A 19,041-nucleotide genomic window follows, 5' to 3' on the forward strand; every position below is an offset into this window, starting at 1 on the left:
GTTTTCCTCAGGCAAAATGCTACAGCTCATTCTGTTTGTGTGTTTGAAGGGCAAGTGTCCATAACTGGTAGAAATACTTTTCTGACAATCAGGGATGAAAGTTTAAAAATCATATGCATGTGGAAACTCAAAAGTGCTGAAGGAGGTCCCCTATGAATTTGGTTGAAGACACCTCAGCAGGGAGAGTAATGGAAGCTCAGCCACAGCTATACATGCTGGGTTTGTGTTATGGATAAAGAACTTCAGCCTTCAATACATCAATTTTGTGCCAGCCACAATCACCCTACTCAGCTTGTGAAAAGCAGAGTTTTGATTCAAGGGATGCAAAAAAGCTTTGAAGGAGTTTAATGTAGTCACTGCTTTCTATTAGTGTGCTAAGTTCAGTTTGGTACTGAGAGGAAAGGAGAAAAGGCACAATTGTATGGTGAATTGATAACCTGCTATAGTTTCACTTACTCATAAAAGAATAATAGGACCCTTTGTCATCCACATATGAAAGTTACTTGTTCCTAGTGTTAGATTGGCAGACAATCCCGTGATGAAAATATCTGACAAATATCAATTCAAAGCAAAGATACATAGGAGATAAGAATGTTCAACGGTGGAGAATCTTCTTCCTTAAAAAATGTTTAGAACTCTACATGACCTAAAAATGTTGTCCTTTAAAAATTCCCATTCCTAAATTTCCAAAACACTTTGGAGAAAATACGTTTAGTTTTCCTAAGTTTATGGAACTACTGACATTAACATGAAGCCATATTCTATAAATGATGGTCTTTTAAAAAGAGGCAGACATTTGTAATGGGTTGTTGTGCAAGAATCCTTGAACTAAAACTCAATGAAATTGGCACGTCTCCCTCATTTCTTTTGAAGCAGGCCAGAAAGGCAAGCTGCAATGCTACATGTCTCTCTTGGCTTCAGACTCTAGAAATAATCATCAAAACCACACCCAGGTCACTTGTTCAGTCATGTAGAGAAGAACTTGAAAAGAGAAAAGAAAATCTTGGCTCCCATGTCGTGCTCCAATGACCAGGAGAGTGGATTCCCAAATCCCACTTAAGTACGTTATGATCACACGAACTCCACATACTCTCCATCAGGGAGACCAAACTTTCCTAAGACTGGATTTGAAGTTCTGACCCCTCTTTCCCACAAGGAGACAGATAAGGTGTTGCTGTTTTTGTTTGCTTTCGTTTTTGTTTTGGCAGTAATGCCAACAAAACCCGGGTAGAGTAGGTGGGGCAATTCAGATTATAACTCTCAGAAATTCATCCACCTGCAGAGATCCTTTCCAATTGTATCACTGTTGCCCACACTTCCATGCTTAAGTAATGCAGTATCGAATTTACGGAAATGACTTTCAATTCTTAACCATTTAGCAGGTTTTTGTTGACTCATTCTCATTCTTACAAAATGCCTGATCTGTATTCTGGATTTACCTTTGGGGAAGCCAGAAAAAGAGAAGGCACTTTCTCCCTTTATACCTTATCCCACTTACAGACAGGAATGATAGTGAATTTTTCTCTACTAGTGCCTCAGAGCATGTAGATATCTGAGTAAGGACCAAGACAAAGGAGATGGCATCATATTGGAAAAGCAGTAAAGGCAACAGTATGACTTAATAAGAAAATGTCAAACTTAAAGGTAGATGTTGAAGGTAAAGCATCTTAGGACAACTCACTATTAGTGCTGTGGCTTTCTGTTACTAACCTTTTAAGCCTTTATTTCTTCATCTGAAAGATGGAATTAATACATTTGCCTTGCCGTGTTACTGTGAGAAGTAGACATATATATTGAGTACCAAATATAGTGCCAGACACAGAACAGGTATTCAGTAAATTGTGATTACTTTCTACTTTAGTCTCAGATTGCTTGTAAAAATATTCTCACAGATAATACGTAATGATCATGGACAATCTTTATTGAGCTCTTCATGTAAGAAGAGCAATGTACAAAATACATGCTTTGTCTCATTTAATTCTTGCCATATGGCCTGAATATGTGATATTATTATTCCAAATTTACGTACTTAAAAATTAGGACCTGTCCAGGTCAAGTAATTTGTCCATGGTCAAATAATTGAAAACAGATGAGTGAGAATTCAAACCCAAGTCTGACTCCAAATCTCATGCTATCTACTAGTAATCCTATAAGGGCTTTGTGGTTAAGTGCAACCCAAGATGCATGCTAAATTTTAGCTACCTAGCCCCACTAAGTAATAGAGTAAAACCAAGAATTCAGTGTGCATTTGTTGATGGTGATCGTTGATAATTTTGAAATGAAGATTAAAAGAGGCAAATCATAGAGAGGTGAGAAATGACAATATGAGTAACAGTCTATCATGGCACTTTTGTTATCCTAGAAAACCCTTGTTCTGTCTGATGTCCTCCTCTTCCGGCCTCAGAGAGACCTGCTTTTGTCCTACTTCTACTCAGTCATAGTCTAGAATTTTCCCTAAGTTTTATACCGTGCCCCAAGAAGTCATTCTTTTTGGTTCTCATAAGATTTATGTTTCTACAGGATCCAGTCCCATACAATCATATCTATCACCTAGCACAGTAGTTTGAGTTTCTGAGCCAGTTTTATCTTCATAGCAGGTAAGGTATTCTTGGGCTTTGAGGCATCATTCTGTAAGATCAGGCTTGCAACTCAAGATTTGGTATCCTATTTGCCTCGTAAGCCTTGAGAAAATGAGATTCCACTGAAATTTAGTCTTTTCAAAAACTTACAGAATCTTCCAAATTCTTATTTTGGGTCTACTGTCATCATTTTCCTTTTTCCACTTAGATCCTGTTCTGAATACAGCATTTCTCCAGGCAGGATGGGCTAGGGCCTTGTTAAAATGCAAGGAATCTTCTACATAATCAGAGTTTATGGGAACACCACCCGGGAATATGAATTTAAACAAATTCACCCAGGTAATTCTTATGTGTACTATACCTTGAAACACTATTTCAGATCCACAATTTCATTGTTTGTCTAACATTGAACATGGCCACTATCTAGAGTCTCCCTCTGCTGGGGTCTGTCAGCAGTGATCCCTTGGATTCCATTTCTGGATACTCATCAGAATCAATCCCAAATTAACCATACCTCTGAGTAATCTATTGTTCACCTGTCCCTCCCACTGTCCCTCCTGTCACCCACTGTCCCTCCTGGGCTAGTGCTGCCTTCTCCTTTCTTCTCATTCGTCTATACCATCAAAGCCTCTGTGGGTCCAAGTTTGAAACTCATGTGTAACTCTTGATGCTGTTTTCCTCAACCTACACCTCCACTTTTTTTTTTATTTTCTATTCTCCTCTTTCTCTTGCTATTCTAATGTTTGAATTCTGTCTGTCTCTTGAATCTATCATTCAGTTGTCAGCAGCCAGACTTTGTAGTGCAATGCTGCTCATTACCAAAAGAAACGCATGATGACATTCCAATATTTCCACAGGGAAATTCACAACCAGTTCAGAAGTGTAGTCAACAAACATGATAGAGAATTTTCTTCATTTCTATCACAAATAAATCACATGTAGGAGAGGATATCAGAGTGTAGTGAAGTGTAATGTAACTCGTTATAGCTATTTGGATCTTGATGTTATTTACCTTTTGGTGCAAAACCAGCTTGTTTCTCAAATGCAGGTTATAACCAATTGATAGTTTGTGAAATCAATTTAAAGGCCTCTAGCAGCACTGGAAAAAAAAACAGAATAAACAAGAAATATCAGACTTTATCACATGTAGTAAGAATGTGTATTCCGTAATGAGAATATTTTCATGAATATGCATGCATTTGTGTGACTATTTGGCCATGATGAAATGTATTTTAATTTTTAGCTTAGATCCATGGTTATCAAAATGAAACAAAAGAAAGTTACTTCTCTACATTTCAGAAAATTAAAATGGCCTTCTGTATGCTGTGGGTTCAGAGTGTCTGTTTCTGTGAAAGTTATCTTTTCAGAGAATCAGCCTTCTGTATTTTCTCTCCCAAATTAGGCTTGTGTTCTTCTTTGTCTTTGTAAATCCATCAGAGCTTAAACTCTCCATCCTGAAGGTATTTCATCTAACTTATTAGAAAATGTTGAGACATACTATGTTTAATCTATTATTCACTTAACTATGTCAGTCTCAGTTTTGTCAACTGTAAAACAGAGATCATCAAGTCAAGGTTTTTGTAAAGATTCAATGAGATAACTTACTTAAAATACTGAGGATAAATGTTTAGCATAAGGAAGCCACCAATAATTGTCAGCCATTATTATTATTATCGCATTCAAAAACATAAGTCAGATACAATTAAATTTTTTTGTTTATTTTTGAGAGACAGAGAGTGATAGAGTGAGTGGGGGAGGGGCAGAGAGCGAGGGAGACAGAATCCAAAGCAGTCTCCAGGCTCTGAGCTGTCAGCACAGAGCCTGACGCGGGGCTCATACCCATACACCACGAGATCATGGCCTGAGCCAAAGTCAGACACTCAACCAACTGAGCCACCCAGGTGCCCCAGATACAATTTTTAAGCACAGATCAATGCAAATAGGAAAAAAAGAAGAAATTCAGCACTCAGATCTTAGAATCTAAAACTGGTGTCAATTTTTTCAAAAATTTTCAGAAAGTTTGGGTCCTATGGAGCCTCAGAGGAAATGTCAAGGAAAGAAGGTCTCTGTTTATGCCCTTACCAAATTGTATAAGACCAATTAGCTACTGAGTGTCAGCCAAAACAAACAGTGACATCCCCTGAGATCTAAGAACACCCTATCCAATAAATTGAATATTTGAGGTTATTCTTCTTCTGACAACCCTGAAACAGAGAGGGGATGAAAGAAAGAGGCAATCTTACAACCTCTTAAAACTGACTTTTCTTCATTAGTTTATTGTTTATGTCTGTGCATCTTTCTTCTCCTTTCAACCTGTGTGTAAAGAACAAGTCAGTCTTCATGCAAAGGCACAAGTCAATGTGTGTCTTCAGCTACCAATGTCCATGTTTGTTTGCTACAACTTGACCTTTGTATTCAAGTGCTATGAACCACCATCAGAGCAATTAATCTTTGAGTATATAGTAATGGTATGAATGTAAATAGCCATTCCCCTCTACTGCTCTGTGTTCATTATCATATGTTTCCTGGATGTGTAAGGCCTGGGAAAGTCTGGTGTTACTCTCACAGCTTGGCCTCTTGGAGATGACATTATTTTAGAGTAGGTCATTTATATTGGTTAATATTTAGAGAGTTTAAGAAAGTAGATTTCAATATTGTCTATGAAAGCCAAGTTGATTGACAGCTTTTGATTGCCCAGTGGTAGGCTTATTAAACAATTATCTCATTGTGCTCTCAATAAGGCCATTAAACGGCCCAGGCTTGTCCTAGTCAGTTGGGAATCTCCCTGAAAACATTCTGCTGATTGGACCATTCAAGTGTAGAAAGAGGAAAGGAATGATTGTTTTATAATCAGTTGGGCTCAGTTTAATTAAATATTAGCTGTGGACTGAAGGTAGAGGGAGACAGCAGAGTTGTAAGAAAGAAAGAGTTTAGAGGAAATGCATTACCTCAAGGAATGTGAGAAGATAGCTCAATTCTGTCAACTTAAAAGCATTTCTAGCAGTGTTCCTACTATGTAATATGGTATAATGCTGGAAAGCATAACAGAGGGATACAGAGAGATACAGACATCCAAAGGGAAATGTGGGAGATGTGAGTGGATAATGTAAGTTACAAAAGAATTCATGGGGACAACATCATTGGTTAAAACAGTACCTAAGGAGAAACTGATAAATATGGTGGTTGTAGAACATGGTGTTCTATTCCAAATGAATAGGTAGTTTTTGACGGATATTTAATACCATAAAGCAATTATAAATGTATATGTTTTGTGATTTGTTTTTTAAAGGAATAGTAGGATAACAGGATGTTTCAGGATTTCTTTTTTCTTTTAATTCTCTTTTACCATAAATAGGCTCTACCCCCAACATGGGGCTCAAACTCATGACTCTGAGATCCAGGGTCACACACTCTACCAACTGAGCCAGTCAGATATTCCTGTTTTGGAGTTTCTTCTAGGGACCTTATGTGGCCAAGACTGACCAGCTATAAATTACTAAGAGTGCCATCTGGTGTTAGAATGTTGACACTGCAGCCATGTGTGGCATGTGTGGAGGGTGTGGCAGGTTCTCTGCACACCCTCCTACATTGAGCCACTGAGCTAACCCAAGGGAACAATTGTGGGAAGGTTATAAATATAAGGTTACACACAATGGGGTGTGCTTTGGTGGTGGTGGGGGGTTATTCAGGATAAATGATGTTGCCTGGGATTTGCAGAGCAATTTCTTTACTTCTCTCTTGGTTACTATGTTAAGCTACAGATGATTCTGGGTTGAGACACAGCCACCCAGAAATAAACAAAAGTATAAAAATTAGATGAAGACATAAACATGTTCTAAGTCATTCATCTGAGGGTCGTAGATACTAGCCAATGTGTATTCTTTATTTATTCTCAGAATTATAAACACAATCTGAAATTCTTTTAACGCTAATGTAGTTTTGTGCTGTAGTCTAGTGAAAAAAAAATGTGGAAACTATGACTGTACCGGATGAACCAATGTGATCTCAATGCGAAAGAAATTAATAAATAAAAGGAACAGTCAAGGCTTAAAAATATTTCAGCTAATGAAATGATTATAATCTTGAGCAAGCATCTCTTCTTAACAATTTAGGAATAGTGCATTATCTATTACAAACTATGAGCACTGTAGAACCAAGGAACCAGGAAATGCAGACTGTTTACGTACAAGAATCAAGAGATATTTTGTCCTCCACTTAGTCACATTACTTTTTCCTGTAAAATGGCAACTAAGTTTATGAAATACATGGAACTGGAAATTTTCCGAATTTTCAACTGGACTGTGATACACGAGGCTCCTTGTACACAGAGGCTATATGTTGCTATTCACTCCATTACCCCTATGCATTGTATTTGCTCTTCTGTTCTTCCCAGTCACAGGACCGCTTCTAGGACTGAAAACATCAGCTTGTTTTGTATTCCTAGAGGCTGAAAGAGGAGGGAACAGGCTGTCCAGCTAGAGAGATGGATAAAGAGCCTTTCCGTGGTGTAGAGAGTGAAGATGAGGGCCTTAGCGCCAGTCCACACAGCTAGAGGGTAGCTGCGGAGAGTGAACTCAGGGACAGGAAGTGACAGACACAGCAGAAAAGGTACGTGAAGACAGAAGTGTGAGCAGGATGAGAAGAGAAAGCCGCTTGACTGAAGAAGCAGTGAGAGCAGCCAGCCAGAGAAGGGGAAGTATGAAGGAATGCGAGCCATATGCCTCCAAGAAAAGAACCCAGGGAAGGGCTCAGAGAGGGGAAATGACAACAATATGTAAAGGGGAGAGCAAAGCCTTACTAGAAATGATCACTATTTGATGCTGAGTCATGGGGAAGAGTCTAATGTCTCCCAAGGCATCCTTTCAAAGGACGATAGACAAGGAATGACAGTAAGTGATGGAAGCAGTAAATGAAGACACTTAATCATCCCCATGCAGAGATGTGGCTCGCTCTCTGAAGGATTTCTGGCTTAAATCTAGTTCACATGAATTTGGTCGGTTTTAAATTTACTAAAACTTTTGATGTTTAATATGTTGTGATGATTATATAAATACATTTATATGGGATGTTTTCAGTTCTTAAAATTTTTTACCACAATTGTTTAGGATGTGCGCTTAAATAATTGTTCTTTTCAAACAAATACTTTTTTTTCCCCCTTATAACTCTCTCTGTCAGACTTCAAGTATTGAAAACTCAAATGCCCCAGGGGTGAGGTAGGCTGTGCAATGGCATGAAGTGGCTGGGGTAAAAATGTTGGCAAGATAGGGGTGTGTATCTAACTGAAGAGTTGACTCCCTGCTAAAGGTACTCGTATGAATTGAAAACAGATTTCTACAAACAAAATGGCAGCAACAAAAACCCACTGTGCTGGCCAAACAAACCGGAAGAGCAGCCTGCTTGGCTAGTGAACTGCCCTCCAGTAACCCCCTGCTCTGACCTGACTCCTGCATGTTCAAGCCTACATTGCTCTGTTTGCTGAGCACCACCAATGCTGACCTAGTTTATCAGTAACCCTACCTACCTGGTGCAGAGGTGTTGAGGTGAATTGGCAACCTGACCAGGAAGAAACAGTGTTAGAGCACCTTCCATGCTTCCAGGCATGCCCAAACATAAGCTGAAATCACAAGCGTGTTTAGGCAAACTTATTTCACTTATATGTACACATTTGAATGCAGAATTGAGACTTCTCTTCCAAGCATCTACTTGGTAGCCTGTTAAAAAAAACTAAATAAAGATGAACATGGCACCTCTAATTCCACTAACATTCTCGGGCTGTAACCTTTTCATTCTCATTTCATGGAACTGCGACATCAAGTTTATTAGTAGCAAAAAATAACCATCAAGACTAAATGACCTCTCATTATAATAGAGCTATCTGCTCTCTGTAGCACATTCGTTTTTCCATTTCATATGCTGATCGGGGAAAATAAAGATATAAATAAAATCCAAGTTTCAAAATAATGCCTGAAAAATCAACTTCTGAGCAAATGAACTGGCCATCATGCAACAAAGAACAAGAGAAAGTCAAGTTTAGAGAAGAAAGTTCCAGAAAGTATAGTACTAGGAACTGAGACAGCAGAGATGACACATTTGAGTTTGATTTTATGCCCTTTGGTTTCCCAAGTAAGGAATTGTTGCAGTTGTTAGCTCATGGCTGTTTTTTATCCCTGTACGGCTGTATGAGACCAGTTTAGAGCAATGTTCTTAGCTTAGAATAATTTGAGATGAACTTTTTATTTTTATCAACTTTTACAAAGAAGATTGCGCACTCGCACACACAAACACACACACACACACACACACGTTGCAATGTATACCAGGGATTACTTTTGTGCTTCACCATAATTTTAATAAGAAGATTTGTAATGCAATACAAGTACTGCCTACCCTGAATTCTAGTAGGTATGTACAGCTTCTTTTGAATGGAGAACACTTAATCATGTTATTCTTTACCACAGTGTTGACTTTGAAGGCTTAATTAACAAATACGGTAAAATTTTAATACAGCAAAAAGTATCTCTCCTCAACTATTGCAAAACAAAACACACACAAAAAAACCATCGTCTTAGCTTGCCAGTTGTATTCAAGTAGTTAATTACACAGAGTTCCAACTGATCAGTGCTAACAGAACTTTGTTAGGATGGAAATGTTCTCTATTTGTGCTGTCTAATATGGTAGCCCTCAGCCACATATCACTACTGAACTCTTAAATGCATCTACTATGGTGGAGGAATTAACTTTTATTTAATTTCAATTAATTTACACTTAAATTTGAATAGTCAAAGGTGACTAGTAGTTATATTGGACAGTATAGCACCAGCTTAGAAGCATAGTGAAGGATAAGCCTTTGTTCATTCTTGAATCTCCCAGTTATTTGTTTATAGTAAGTGCCTGAGACATGCGGCTTACACTATAAAATGAATTATGGAAAAACTGTCACTTGCTCTTATTATTTCCTAGATTTTTGGTCTTTCAGCTATACCTCTCAACATCCGGGATGGGTATTATAACAATTGTTAAGTACAGAGAATTTGCACTGCACAGAGTTGGCTTCAGAAAGCATAGTCACATACTATATGTTTTACCAGTTAGTTGGAAGAATTTTGATTGGCTTATCAGCAAAATGTATAAACCAAGGTTTCAGCTACTGTAGTGTTGTTAAGAGGGGTGAGACTGCTGGTAGGGAGTTTATGCCTGTCTTGTGCCCACTAAATATAGGGCTGTTATTCCTGAGTCAGCAGGCCCTACACTGCCACACAAACAGAACCTCCCACAGACATGCATTCATTATGAATTGAGAGCTAAGTCAATGGAAACCACTGTAAATGTTCCAAGCAGACTTACAAAACGTGGAAAAGTTATAAGAAGACTTCTGAAGACTGGGATTTACTTAGGGCCAATGTAGCCACTTAAATATTCAAAGGCTTAACACTTAAAGCAAAACATAAAAGGCTATGTTTAATAGTTACTGTAACTTGTTTTGAAAGCTGTGTGAATAGCACTGGAAACAACCACAGCATAATTTGTTCCAAAAGTCAGTTCACATTTTTTCATAGGTAAAGCCTATTTACCCATTCTCGGTGCTTGGGGTGAGTCAAAAAAAGACCTATAATTTGTGCTGATCATACAAATTGTTTTCTGCAACCGCGTGTCTACAGACAGAAAGTAAAGGTTGATTCTGACCTGAACTATTACCGTTCAGTCAACGGCCTTCCCTTTTTCTGCCCCCTTCAGTCATACTACTGTAGAGGAGAACATCATTCACAGATGGGTGTGTGACAGCAGAGAGGCCAGACTTCCAGAACATTCCAGGGCATCTAGAAAGCTGAGAGGACATAGGCACTGAAAAGAAGAGGCAGAATAGTAGCTCCCCTCTTCCAGTCCCATTTTAAGTAGCTGCTTTTATGTACAGACTCACACGTGTGAATGTATGTTGGCCATTATTTTTTTTCAAGCTCTAAGCCAAAATTAATTTCAGTCAAGGGCACGTAGTAATCTCCCTTAATCAAGGCAACATAGCAGTGTGGTTTTTAAATTTTTGATCAGGGCTGGGGGGGGAGAGGGGGCGCCTGGGTGACTCATTCAGTTAAGCATCCGACTTCAGTTCAGGTCATGATCTTGTGGTTCATGAGTTCAAGCCCTGTGTCGGGCTTTGTGCTCACAGCTCAGAGGCTGGAGCCTGCTTCAGATTCTGTGTCTCCCCCTCCTTCTGTCCCTCCCTTGTTTGCACTGTGTGTGTGTGTCTCTCTCTCAAAAATAAATAAACATTAATAAAAATTTAAAAAATACACCTTTGATTGGAAAAAAAAATATCAGGTAAGGTATTGCTTCAGAACTTTAATTGATAAAACTGGTTTGAGTTCCCTAGGCAATTAATATCTTGATTTCAGAAGCATGACATATTTCTTTGTCTGTGGATGCCCATGGACGGGTGTTAGGACAGACAGGCATATGTTTGTAAAGTACTAATCCTCAAGGAATAATTGCTAAACTGTAGTACCTCTGTTCTAGATCCTGATCTGTCATCAACTAAACATGTGACCCAAAGCAGCCTGCCTCTGACCCTGACGGTGCCTACTACTTAAAAATAGATTTGTGTGAGTATGTATACACATAAATTAATATATATATAATAAAACTGTTATAAAATGTTAGACGTCACACAAGAGAAGATGGTCCTCTTAAAAATATTTACTGCCATATTCTCATGGATGGAACTCTGTTCAGTGCAATCCCACATGTAAGTGCTTGGAGGTTACTTCCTTTCACTATAAGTCAGAGAAGTCAGTGTTTTGTCTTCCTTCTTGGAAAAGAATGTCTTTTGGTGCAATGCTATAGTTCTGTGGTTAATTTGTGTTGAGCCAAACAAACAAATCAGGTGTTCAGGCTCTTATGGTCACAGCTCTGATCCAGGCAGCAGTATTAGAAACAACGTTGTAGTTTTGAGCCCCAGAACAACAAGGGGTCTAGTTTTACTTTCTTTCTGCCTCCAGCACCTTGGTATCCCTGGCAATGTCGGGCTCATAGTAGGAAATAATAAATGTTTATCAAGAAACGACCCAAAAATGAGTTAATAAATGCTCCTCTGTCAGTTTCCACATTTGAGTGTTCATCAGAATCACCTGAAGGGCCTGTTGAACCACAGACTGCTGAGATCTGAGCCCCACCCTCAGAATTTCTGATTCAATATATCTAAGGTCAAGATGTGCATTTCTAGCGAGTGCCCAAGTGACGCTGGTGTCCCTGGTTCAAGAGCACACTTCTGAGAACCCCTGCTTGATGCAATGCTAATTGGCTGGAGAAGGGTCAATCTTTTACCTTTTTACCATCATACTATAGTTAGCTGAGTTAAAGTCTCATCATAGGTAGGACACAGGCTCAGGGTTTTTTTTTCTCCCAGATGTATTGTATTGACGTGACATAAGGTTAACGAACAGAGTATTGAATTAAGGGCAGAAGTGGAGCAAACACAGGTTGGCATGAACAGAAAGTCACAGGGAGGCACAGTTTTTGTATAATGAAGCTCAGTAGTGATCTGTTGAACAAACAGCGAGGAAGACAGTCAACAAGTATTGATTGAATGCTAGGATGTTCCACTGGTCTTTCAGTAAAGAGGTACAACCCGATCTTCAGCAAGTGTCACAAAACATTGCATACCCTGCCCCCTCCCCCCCCAAGCAGTTGTACACATTGCCTTTTCTTTAGACAAGAGGAATATGTTAGTATCTATTACTAGAATCTGTTAATATCTGTTATTGTATTCAAATTGACATGGCAGAGAAATCTTATCAGATAATGAATTTGTGAAAGGAAGTTTGAGAACACCTGTTGAAATTCATTAGAACATCTGGCTTGAGCCCCATAAATTCACTGGACACCAGGGACAAGTTTAGATGGCAGAATTAAGTCCCAGTTACTTCATGGAAGTAACGTTTTAGGATGATCTGAGTCTCATTGTGAATTAATGATATGGTTTGACATTATTTCAGGAATAATGCCTAATAAGCCAAATGAAGAATAGATTATTTTAAGGTATTTTTCTTTTCCCTTTTTACATGAAAAGAAATTTTATTTTTAACAATACTACCTTTTAGATACTACCACAGGACAATATTTATTTTTAAAATGATAGAAATATGGTTAAATCCCTTATTTTAGACCAGACCACTTTATAAACAAAATTTCATTCACTGAGCAAAAGCCAGACCATACATGTGGCATTAAGCAATAGTTGGACTGTGCCACTATAATTTTTTTTTTGTCAGCTGTATATATGTATCTAACTTCTCCTACTTTTTTGGCAAAATATCAGATACTATATTTGATTGTTTAATGGTTGGCTAACAGGATGAAATGGAAGAGCCTCTTGATAATGGTCCTTAGCTTTTTGAATCTGTCCTAAAAGGACATCTTATCTATAGAACTGGAGATTTCAGTAGATACTAACCACAGTTACACTTTACTGTTATCTGGGGCTGGGGAACATTTTATTTTTAAGCACAGATTCTAGGTTCCCTTTTCAGTCCTCCTAAATTAATATCAGCAGCAGGAGCAAGTCTCAGGAATCTGGAATTTCTTTAAAGACCCCAGTAGGATAATTCTCTGCCCTGGATCACCTCTAGTCGCCAATTCGTCCTCCTATATAAAAAGGTTGGCTCCAATTATGTAAAAATGTACTTATTAACCATTTACTATGTCTGTAAAATTTTACCATACCTGTAAAATTCAGTTGTTGAATTTAAGATGTTTTCATTTTGATCTTTTCTAACACATATAAAATAAATATATAAAGCTTAAATGATGTTTTTCTAATTTACTTATAAATGATACCGACCTCAGAACTTCATTCTGGATGGGATAACTAAGATATCTTTATAAAGGATGGATAGTATATATGTAAATATATAATATATAAAGAATAGATTGAGAAGACTATTTTAAAAAGCTAAAGAAGTAGCTATCAAAAACAAGAAAACTATGAAATCTTATATCATGAAAGCTAAGTGAAGGAAACTTCCAGAAGGAGAAAGTAATAAATACTGTTAAACACCAAAGTGAGGTCAAGGAGTATAAATCTGAGAGCTCTTTGAATTTGGCAAGAGAATGGGAAGGGAAAGAATTATAAGGTGGACCACATAACTTCCTAGAAGATTTTTCTCATCAAGTTATTACTGGAATTCAGAAAAGGGTAGGGAGCGTATAATGAGCAAGATTTTGGATCCATGGTTAGTCTAACCATCAGTGACCAGAGAGATAGATTGGTGCCTCTGTTTGCTGTGTTTATTAAGGGATAAATGCATGGGATCCTGACCAAAAGTTTAAGCTGTTGTCACATTCCACTGAACACAACAGAGAATGGATTAATTTGTTCAATAAATATTTATTGAGCACCTTACCATATGCCAGGAACCGGAGATAGAGCAATGAAAAAGAAATAGAATCATAGCAGCTCCAGCATGGGAAGGGCTATTGAGATAATACAGTTCAAGGCAGGACTTCTCAATCTTTAATGTGCATACAAAAAAACCCCAGCAATCTTGTTAAAATGCAGATCCTGACTCAGTACTTCTGGATCAGGACCAAGTATTCTGCATTTCTAGCAAGCTCCCAGGTATCCAGCTGCCTATGCAGCTGGAAAATAGACCACACTTTGAGTACAAATACAAGGAGATCCAGACAGCCCATCTCCAGATTTGCATCACCTGAGTCTCCTTTTCACAATGCACATTTGTGAGCTCCAGTGCTATATATTTTGTTTGAGATACTATCCTCTCAACTACATGGATACTTCTAAGGCCAATTCAGGTTTGGAAGCTACTGATTTCACCCAAACACCTCACTTGACAGAGGAGGAAATGTAGTTCCAGCCAATGAAAAGATTTAATGACTACTGAACACTTAAACCAAGATTCAGGTTTGTTGATAACTTTTGTGATTACTGAGGACATCTAAATAACAGCATCATCTTCTCCACATCCAGATTCTGAACACAATATAAAGCAAGACAATGGATAATCACCTTTGCTACCAATAATGGCGTAGTTGGGGAATATGGCTTACCTAGATCAATGGATAGACCTCATAACTTAAGCCAGAATTAGGCAGGCTCAAGCAGCCAGTCAGAGGTAGAAACAATGTTGGACCAGAGCACATCTTCTCCAGGAGAGAAGGGTGAGCTTCTTGAGGACAGCAAAGAGTGCCTGCTGGGTTTGGTCAGCTATTATCAAAAGAAAGAAGACAGAAAACAAACTAAGCATTCCTAGCTTTTCTATCAAAGCTAACCAATGACATTCTTCCACTCTGGGGAAAGAGTGAGTGAAGGAGAAAAGAGAAGCCAGAAGAGTCACATCTTCATGTGGGAAGAAACATCAGGAATGGGGAAAACTCCTTCTGATCAACATCAACTGATCCAGTCCTCTTTTTACCTCACTACATAGCCTCTCTTCAAGGTGCTGGCACTGAAGGCAAGCACGTGGATAAGTGATGTTAGATCTGGGAATTTTATACACTAGCTATCAGATCTAGGGCAGTGCTTCTCAAACATCACTAGAGCATGCGACTCTTGATCTCAGGGTTGTGAGTTCAAGCCACATGTTGGGCATAGAGATTACTTAATAATTTTGTTTTTAAAGGTGGTCATTGTGTGACATGACAGGCGTTGGCTAATGCTACAAAGTAATTATTTTATAATTTATAACTATACCAAATCAATATGATGCAGTGTATCCTGAGAAGGGTGCTGTGTGCAAATAAGTAACATTAAAGTTTGTTTCATCAGGGGAGTTTTATAATACAGCTGTGGTTGCCAGTTTAAATGCCACAGGGCTACACAGGACAGTGACAGAAGTGGGCCTCAGTGCAAGGCCACAGGGAATGGCAGAGATGGTTAAGAACCAGAAAGCACCTACTTGGTCCTATGACAGAATCCTCTGTGCAACCCCCACCTATTTTAGCATTTGGAATTGTGGGCTCAATGCTGCCTAATATGATTTTTTTAAAGGGAGTCAGAGATTAATATTTTTATGGTAAAAAACTACTATCTGTCAAGTTTGGAAACCAGTTCAAAATATCTAATAACACTGTAGAAACCAAACATGGTGTTTTTTGGTCACATCTGATTGGCTATTTTGTATCCTCTGTGAATGATATGTACAAAATGCCTTACTCTGATTCATCAAGCCCAATTGTTTAAAAAAAAAAAAAGATTCCTGAGATTAGCAGTCAAGGCCATATTAATTTAGCATAGTATATTTTACCGTGAACATGAAAAAGCCTAAATGGCTATTTGCAATTTTCTTGTCCCTTAAATGTTTGATAAGATTGATTTTTTCCCCTTGTTAGTGTTTTTTGTATTTCTAAGGTTATCCTTAAAATTCGACCAGCCATGGTCATCCTTGGTTTTAAAGTTTTTGTCTGAGTTTGTGAACACTAAATGTTCAATTGTACTGTTCACAATTAACTTAATTGTTGGCTCTGTTCCACGCCATGAAAACTGCACAAAGAATGGGTCTTTTTCCTTACTTCCCACCCAGACCTCCCAACCCATTCCCCTCAAACACAAACATCCAAATACCCAAACACACAAACTACTGTGTTGAAAGTTGAGATAAAGGAGAGATTTATGGAGTAGCAATACAAAGTGTGTGAAATAGTTGACATTCTTGGTCCTTAAAGGCTTCTGGCCATTTGTTGCTGGGCATTTTCCACTGATGGCCTCACCCTGAGTAGTGCTGCTGCCCAAATGGTGTCACTGAATCTTTCCATCTCTTCTCTCTTTCCCTTCTCTGTTTAGTATCTCTGTTATTCCCCTTCCTGTAAAAAACCAAAACTCTTTTAATGTCATGCAGCCTTCCTTAACTGTTTTTCTTTTTTCTTTTGCTTTTTCTTTCTTTTCTCTTTTTCTTTCTTTCTTTCTTTCTTTCTTTCTTTCTTGCTTGCTTGCTTGCTTTGCCATGTTCTTACATGTTCTTAGGCTCTGTTTTATGAGGCTTATTAAGGCATATTACTAAAAATTTTTTTAAGTTAAAAAAGAGAGAAAATGAGAATGATTTTTATAAGAGGAATTCTGGTGCCAAGAATAAAACGTTTAATGTTTAAGAGCTTACAGTTCATCGGGGGTTTTGGTTTTGTTTTGTGTTTAGATTTCTTTATATACTGTTTGCTCATATTTAATCCATTGAAAAGCAAAAACACGATTCCCAAGATCACTAAAATAAACAAGCCAACTTAATACTACTTTCCTCATATTAGATTTATTTTTTTTTAATTTTGGAATAATTTTAATTAACAGAAAATTTGCAAAGATCTTAGAATTCATGAATACCCTTTATCTTCCCCTGATGTTAACATCTTACCTAACCATGGTATATTTATAAAAACTAAGAAAATAAAATTGTTATAATGCTATTAACTAAACTATATACTTTAATTTGGATGTTTACCTTTTTTTTTTCCTAACTAATGTCTTTGATCTATTCTAGGACCCAATTCAGGATACCATACTGTTTTTAGAGAGTCATTTTTTAAGGAAGCAGATGATTCATGAAATACACGTCTGCAGAAGATCCTTAAAATGAATTTCACCAGTATTTCTGCTTAATGACCATCACTCATGAGTGGCATTTACAATAACAGGGTGTGGGGCTACCTTGAAATAACTACCCCTCCCTTCTCCGAGGTGCAATGATTTGGGGCAGGCAACAACATCACCCTCCCTCTGAGCAAAGCGCTTAGTTGAGCTACATGCCAGCTTTCAGGAAGTTATGGGCTTTACAGTAAGAGATTTTGAATTATGTATCATAGGTTAGAAGATAAACAATATATGGAATCTCGTTCTAGAACTAAGTCAGGGTAACTTGATAAATACACACACACACATTTTAAGAGCTGGTCTTGTGTTTTCTGACCATTGGAATTTAGCATCTTGCTTAGAAAATATACATTATTAGGGCAATATATCATTCTAAAACTTTTATATTATAAGTCTGGTGTTACCAAGTTAAGGGCAAGAATTTTGCAAAACACAGGGCAAAACAAAACAAAAACTTTCTCCTAAATCCTTGAAAACAAACAAACAAACAAACAAATCAAAAAGCCAGTTCTATGGTGAGAAACATTTGCAAACCACTTAGTTAAAGTACAAGCCTACTCAAAGATTAAATATCCTAATGTGTACCATATGTCTGAAAAAGGGAACATGGCCTGCTGTATTTCCCAAATATAAATTAACCTGGAAGCCATTTTTTTAAGGCACATTAACTTCTCACAGAGAATAAAACTTGAAAAATGTTGGACAGCATATTTACTTATTAACTCGAAACTGGATAGAAATTTACAAGTTCTGGGGCACCTGGGTGGCTCAGTTAGTTAAGCGTCCAGCTTCAGCTCAGGTCATGATCTTGTGGTTTGTGAGCACCGGGCTCTCTGCTGTCACCGCATAGCTTGCTTCTGATCGATCCTCTGTCCCCTTCTCTCTCTGCCCCCGCCCCTGCTTGCGCTGTCTCAAAAAATAAACATTTAAAAAAAAAAGAAAGAAATTTAGAAGTCCTTCGCTGAGGGTTCTTCAGCTATTACTTCCAAAGACATGTAAAGATATGTTCCTTCCACTGCTTGAAAGCCCTAGTTATAAGAAGGAAAGTTCTTTATTGCTCTGTGCCTGAATTGTCCTGCTTTTAACATCTTTCAATCATTTGAAAAGTCACTCCTCCAAGGTGACCTAAAACCTGACACATGCGAGGACCTTATGTGGCAAGATGAGGCATTATTTGAGGTCAGTATTTCTGAACTACCAGTTCGTTGCTCAGACATGTCAAGGACTTTGTTTGTAATAATTTCTACCTGGGCTTCTAGCAAAATCTCTAGTGGTACTGAATATGGCTTTAGTCACACTCTTGCTTTCTCAGATGATTTTTTTAAAGAGGGTGTAAGGATGAGGTAAGGAGAACGCCCTAAGCATGAGAATGTAGACAAGTACAGCAGGTCTGACAGCTGCCTCACTAATACTGAGTTGAGGAAAGGAAATTCCTGCCTTACCCATGTCTGATGGAATCACAGATTTAGGAATAGTGTTCAGACAAGCTGCTTTGTCTTTGAAAAAAGTCCCCTGTTATTCACTAAGGGAAAAACCACAACAAAAAAATGCAAATGCTCTGTATCCCTAGAATAATCATCTGCCCCCGGGAAACGTATGAGGGGATTCGAAAGCTGTGATGACCAAGCATTCTGATAACATATTTAAATAGAAAGAGAATTGCTTTACTTGCCATAGACTCTGAATGTCCTTCTGAGCCTGAAATATATTTTTAAATTCTATGTTTTGATAACACTTCAAAAACATACTAATCATATTTTAATATAATTAAACATGCAGATAATTTCCTTTGAACATTAACATGCTCTTATTCAATGCTAATCTCACTCTGGACTTCTTTCTGCAATGAGAGAAAAATTCTAAATGAGAAAA

At 37.9% G+C, this 19,041-nt stretch overlaps 1 long non-coding RNA gene across 1 annotated transcript; it reads right to left on the reverse strand.

Annotated features, from left to right (window-relative positions):
• Window positions 1–4,836: 4,836 nt before the first annotated feature.
• Window positions 4,837–18,007, reverse strand: LOC128315613 (uncharacterized). The gene is made up of 3 exons (XR_008298555.1): window positions 16,299–18,007; window positions 14,640–14,796; window positions 4,837–10,404 (listed from the first exon to the last, which is right to left on the reverse strand). It is a non-coding gene; the product is annotated as an uncharacterized LOC128315613 (long non-coding RNA).
• Window positions 18,008–19,041: the final 1,034 nt, after the last annotated feature.

The sequence above is a fragment of the Acinonyx jubatus genome, chromosome B2 (genome assembly GCF_027475565.1).
Source record: "Acinonyx jubatus isolate Ajub_Pintada_27869175 chromosome B2, VMU_Ajub_asm_v1.0, whole genome shotgun sequence".
NCBI classification, from domain to species: Eukaryota; Metazoa; Chordata; class Mammalia; order Carnivora; family Felidae; genus Acinonyx; species Acinonyx jubatus.